This window comes from Ostrinia nubilalis, chromosome 22 (genome assembly GCF_963855985.1).
Source record: "Ostrinia nubilalis chromosome 22, ilOstNubi1.1, whole genome shotgun sequence".
In the NCBI taxonomy this organism is placed as follows: domain Eukaryota; kingdom Metazoa; phylum Arthropoda; class Insecta; order Lepidoptera; family Crambidae; genus Ostrinia; species Ostrinia nubilalis.
In genome coordinates, this window is record NC_087109.1 from 521,459 (window position 1) to 527,285 (window position 5,827).

The 5,827-nt window shown below is 38.3% G+C and overlaps 1 long non-coding RNA gene across 1 annotated transcript; it reads right to left on the reverse strand.

Annotated features, from left to right (window-relative positions):
* Nucleotides 1–1,873: 1,873 nt before the first annotated feature.
* LOC135082901 (uncharacterized) lies at nt 1,874–4,925 on the reverse strand. The gene is made up of 3 exons (XR_010259516.1): nt 4,851–4,925; nt 2,938–3,061; nt 1,874–2,028 (listed from the first exon to the last, which is right to left on the reverse strand). It is a non-coding gene; the product is annotated as an uncharacterized LOC135082901 (long non-coding RNA).
* Nucleotides 4,926–5,827: the final 902 nt, after the last annotated feature.

Consider the following 5,827-nt stretch of genomic DNA (forward strand, 5'->3'; position numbering starts at 1 on the left):
GCACTGCTTCGATATTGACATTTCAACGACTTGTTTTTGGAAGAATTGTGTGTTTGGAGTCTCCAACAGATCCTATCTCCCGGAATTTCTCAATCAATCTCTTCACAATTAATCATCATCATCAACAGCCCTTTACAGTCCACTGCTGGACTATGAACCTCCTCCACTATAGTGGAGGGTTTTGCCATAATCCCCACGCTTGGCAGGCGGGTTGGAGATCGCAGTTTAAAAGATTGATGTTTTTCAGAGAGCGCTGCTGCCCGTTCTTTGTTTGATGTGTAGTCCCTTAGTCGCCTCTTACGACACCCGCGGGAAGAGTAGGGGTTGGTGACAAATGTATTCTACTCTACCGTTACCACACGGTATTTGGCATCACAATTCACGAAGTTAAAACACAATTTCGACCATATTTTGTATGAAATTTTCGAATTTCGGACGAAGACAGGATGTTCTATCGTGTAACGTTACATTTTTAGTAACCCTAAACTATCAGGTGTCGATTGTTTTATTTTTAGGGTTGTCAACACTAAAAAGTTGCGTTAATTGTAAAAGGGTGTCCCCTTTAGTAAAAACTATCCCATCAAAAACAATACTTGTCAAAAAAACCAAGTCTCGCAACTCAGTTGTTCTACGGTAAAAAGTTGTGAGATCCATGTAATACCAAGTCCAGGCCAGAAAATCTTTAACGTTTTACATAAATTATTGACTTGGCCATCGCACTAAATAATTTAATTTACACGTGTTTTCATGCGATGGCCAAGTCAATATATTTATGTAAAACGTTAAAGATTTCCTGGCCTGGACTTGGTATTACATGGATCTCACAACTTTTTACCGTAGAACAACTGAGTTGCGAGACTTGGTTTTTTTGACAAGTATTGTTTTTGATGGGATCTCATTTCTTTTTGTATTTTGTAGACAGCAGTTATGTATCTAGAAAACTGGACCGAAATTGAAAAATTTTACTCGACTTGGCGGTTGCACTACCGTGCCCCCAAATATAATTTCTTTTTGTATTTTGTAGACAGCAGTTATGTATCTAGAAAACTGGACCGAAATTGAAAAATTTTACTCGACTTGGCGGTTGCACTACCGTGCCCCCAAATATTTTAGTTTTTCCTTGATTCATACACCAAACACTACTTATATTCCAAATTTGAAGCTTCTAGGTCTGCTAGAAGTGCCTTAGAGTTTTGATGATCGGTGAGTCAGTCAGTGAGTGACAAAATTAAGTAACTTTGACCCGTTATAATTCTTAAACTACTGGTTCAAATTGAATGAAATTTTAAATATACCGTGTCTTTACAATGCCTGCATAGCTAATGAAAATTCAGCCTTCTAGTTTTATCCACAACGAAGTTACAGGCGGTCGATAATGGCCTGAATTGCTTCGAGAAAAGGATGGTACGGCCGTGCCGCTTTTTTGCTCGACTTGGTGGGGGCACTGCCGTGCCCCCAGATATTTTGGTATTGAATTGATTCTTTTTGATGTCATTTTCCAAGTATTATTTTTACCTTCAGTTTTGCTACTAAAAAAAAAATAACTTTTCTATTATTAATAAACCGAGATGAAAATCAATAAAGAAACCTTTTTCTTAGACAATTCATTTATTCAATCAGTATTAGGTATCTTTTCGTTTGGCCAAATTATTTTTCGCCATATTTCACTTTGCAAAAATCTTAGTACTAGTTTCTTTTCCCAAATTATTTTTTGGGAACTGTACTTTCCACACCTAATTCATTTGGTCATTTGCAAAATTTTACTTGGTCAAGTATTACTCAAATCAAAGCATATTAAGGCACATGATCATGGTTTTATTATACTAGAATTTTGCAAAATGAAACATTTGGTTTAATAATATTACCTGTCTAAATGAAACATGCCCAAACAATAATTTGCTATAATTGAGATTTTGTAATTATACATTTGCAATAAGTTGTTTGTAAAATTAATAATTGCCAAAGTCATCGTCTCCGGGTTCTCTGCAAGGGCCTCTGTGCACCATATATGCTTTAGCGCAGTACAAACTGCAAAAGAGAAATGACATTATTAACATTAAATTTTAATAGGCCTTGCATGTTGCAATCGTTTCGACTAGAGGACGGTACTATTCTAACCTCTCGTTCCCACCGCTGCAACTTCTGTATACCCAGATCTACAGCTTGGCCGCCAATAAAAACCCAACCAGTGAAGGTACAGTTTGTCTCGGGGAAAAGTTAAACTGTCACTGGACCCGCAATGAAATTAATCAGAATGTATTGTTATGTAGAAATGTGTTAATTTTTTTTTAATAAAGTTAATTTTTTTATTAAGTTTTCTTTAGTCCGTATTTTATGCGTCTCAACTGGGGCACTCCGCTGCTCGCTCATTCAGTAGAGTAGTCGTACGCGCTCACACATTGCCCCGATCTGTCTGTTATTACTTATTTAGCTTAGGTCCGATTTGAAGAAATATTGTGTTGTATTAATGTTTTGTGTTGGATTAGAGAAAGCCATCACGCTACTTCTTTTTCATCTTCTTATTCGTTACGCTCTTGGCAGAGCGGTCGTGGTCACGTTGAGGCATTGTTCACATCGGTTGAAGAGGCGGATACAACTCTCCGCACGCATCACGCTACGCTACGACCAGAGAGCAATGAAAATTGCGAAGACGGGAAAAAATGTTAAAATGATTTCCACGCGTACGTAGTCGCGGGCACGACACCAGAGGGCCTAGTGTGAGTGTCCATCAAACGCGCTCACAAGTGAGCGCGCCAAAAAATTACATTAAATGTATGACGGATTGTACAGCGCCCCTAGCGGGAAACGTTCAAAAACTGAAATTCACATTCAGCCCACAGAGTTAAATGAGCTTAAGAAGTTAAGACGCATTTAACAAGTATATTAAGTCCATTTTTAAATAACTAATATGAGACATATTTTAAAACTCATACTCACTAGCATTCGTTCTCATATGACCATCCATCGCTGCCGCACATGGGGTTAAAGTCGCGTACATCACACTCGCATTCTTCACACTTCACTGTCATCAGATTTGCGATGACCAGCAATACAGCGAGGGCTGAAAGCAAATAATCACACCTGATGATACGGGTTAACATGGCCCGACGGATTAGCAAGCTGAAGTGGCAGTGGGCTGGGCACATAGTACGCAGAACTGACGGCCGATGGGGCAGCAAGGTTCTGGAATGGAGGCCGCGTGCCGAAAAACGCAGCGTGAGACGTCCACCCACAAGGTGGACCGACGACCTGATAAAGGTAGCAGGAAGGCGCTGGATGCCGGCCGCTACCAACCGTGCGATGTGGAAATCATTGGGGGAGGCCTATGTTCAGCAGTGGACGTCCTATGGCTGAAATGATGATGATGATAATGATTGTACAGGTTTGAAGTACATTATTGAGAAGATCAGTTAAGTTCGGCTTCCACCAAGGCGGAGCGGAGCAAAGAAATGGTTTGAATAACCAGTCAGATTTCGTTCCATCAATTTCATTCTTGGTGGAAATCGGGCCTAAAACCACGATGTCGTCACCAAATTAATAACGAATGCTTAGTCGTTTTAACATTGTGTGTACTATCGGGGAATCGAACTCTTCTGAGTACAGAGAGTCCATTTCTGTAGCCAATGGAACGCACAGGCTTTAAAGATTCCCTCGTTCTAAGGGTTTTTAAAAGAAACAACCCCCCTCGCTCGTTTGATACTATATCTTTTAGTTGGCCGATAGTTGGGCCCGATTTTTATTTGTATGAAAAATCGGCCGATACCAAATCGGTGTAATGTGCGCACTTTCATACATCTCCATACTGATTAACATACCGACCCAACTATCGACCAACTAAAGTCTGTAGTCTGCGCCCAGGCTAATATTCCAGCGGCGACAGAAGAACCCGCTTTCCTCGCGTCTCAATTTGGCCTTGTACACAACACTAAATTGCTATATGGGCGGGCTATTACTTCAAGTTCAGTTCTAAAGCCTGGTCCGTGAGCACGTAGAATCCCGTCCAATGACCCCAAGTTACCCATCCCTATCGCTCGCGCGTAATTATGTTGCTGTCGCGACTGTGCGACGGGCGCCCGCAGTGAGTGTGCGAGCGCGACAGCTCACGGACCAGGCTTTAGAGATTACAAAATTCAATATTTAAAAATATTTAAACAAAATTCTATATTTAAAAATATTTCAATCACATACTTCATGTACAATCAAAAACTGTCATTAACAATTAATTAAACAAATAATATCTATACCTACTAATACTTTTTAAAGAGGAAATAATTCGATTTTTTGTTTGAAGAGAAATAAATCTCCGAAACTACTAGACCGTTATATAGCGGATACGTTTAGAAATTAATATTGCGACTTTATAGTAAACTAGCTTTCCGCCCGCGGCTTCGCCCGCGTGGAATTTGGTCTGTCACAGAAAAACTTTATAGCGCGCGTCCCTGTTTCAGAAACCGGGATAAAAACTATCCTATGTCCTTTCCCGGGACTCAAACTATCTCTATGCCAAATTTCATCAAAATCGGTTCAGTGATTTAGGCGTGAAAGAGAGACAGACAGACATAGTTACTTTCGCATTTACAATTTACTGTAGGTACGAAGTTCGCCGGGACAGCTTAGTTAGTTCTACTAATATTATAAATGCGAAAGTTTGGATGTCTGGATGTCTGGGTGTCTAGATGTTTGTTACTCTTTCATGCAAAAACTACAGAACGGATTTTGTTGAAACTTTACAGTATTATTGTTTGTAACCCAGATTAACATATAGGTTATAATTTATGACGATCTATGACACTAAATTTCACGCGGGTGAAGCCGCGGGCAAATGCTAGTTTTAAATAAAAGGAACTTACCGTAATAAAATAACTTCATGTTGATAATAATTCAACTTCAGGACAGACAACTTGACTGATCCTGTCTCCTTAGTTGATTCGATTTTATACCTTAGAGCACCCATTATCATTATCTTAATCGATTTTAACATTACTTTAATTAGTGGTCAATTGGACAAGGTAGGTATAAATTTAAAACCGACTCCAAAAAACCTGCACTAAAAAGTAGAAAATAATTACATTATTTAGTTATTTAAGAAAGAAAGAAAGAAAAAACATAATTTATTTAGTATCAAAGATAATATTACAATACAAATCAATTTATTAGGACAAATGTATACCATGATTGATACAGGTTTTTTGGAGTAGGTTATAATTTTTTTGTTAAAATTAATTTATTTCATGCTTTTTAGTTGATTAGTTCTTGTTATTCTCACTGAAGATGGACAGTACCTATGTTTAATGAGATTGAGACTATAGTTTTCCATTTTAAGTGTAAATAATCTTCCCTACAAAATACAGGCTAATACCACAGAATAATAATAAGTACTACGTACAGGTTTACGATGGTAATCACTTACCATCAGGTGATCCGTCTGCCCGTTTGCCTCCTGTCACATTTTTATTTAAAAAAAAAAAAACATCAAACCTCAAATAATACAACTGTATGTACATACGTACCTAAAATATTTAAAGAATTATTCTCCAACTCCTAACCGTTAAGGAGTTTTACCTTCCATCATCACCTCATCAACATTAGATGATGACTACCAGACGCATATACTTGAATTACTTAAGAATAAATATGAAAAACGTAATACCTACCTGCCTTCAAAATTTGACGTTTGCTCTTGATTTCCCTAGGATCCCATCATCAGATCCTGACTTGGTGAGAATGGGACCACCTTAGAAGTGTACTTTATCGAACAAAAAAAGAATTTTGAAAATCGTTCTACAATTGACGGAGTACTCGGTGAACATACCTACATAGAAAAAAA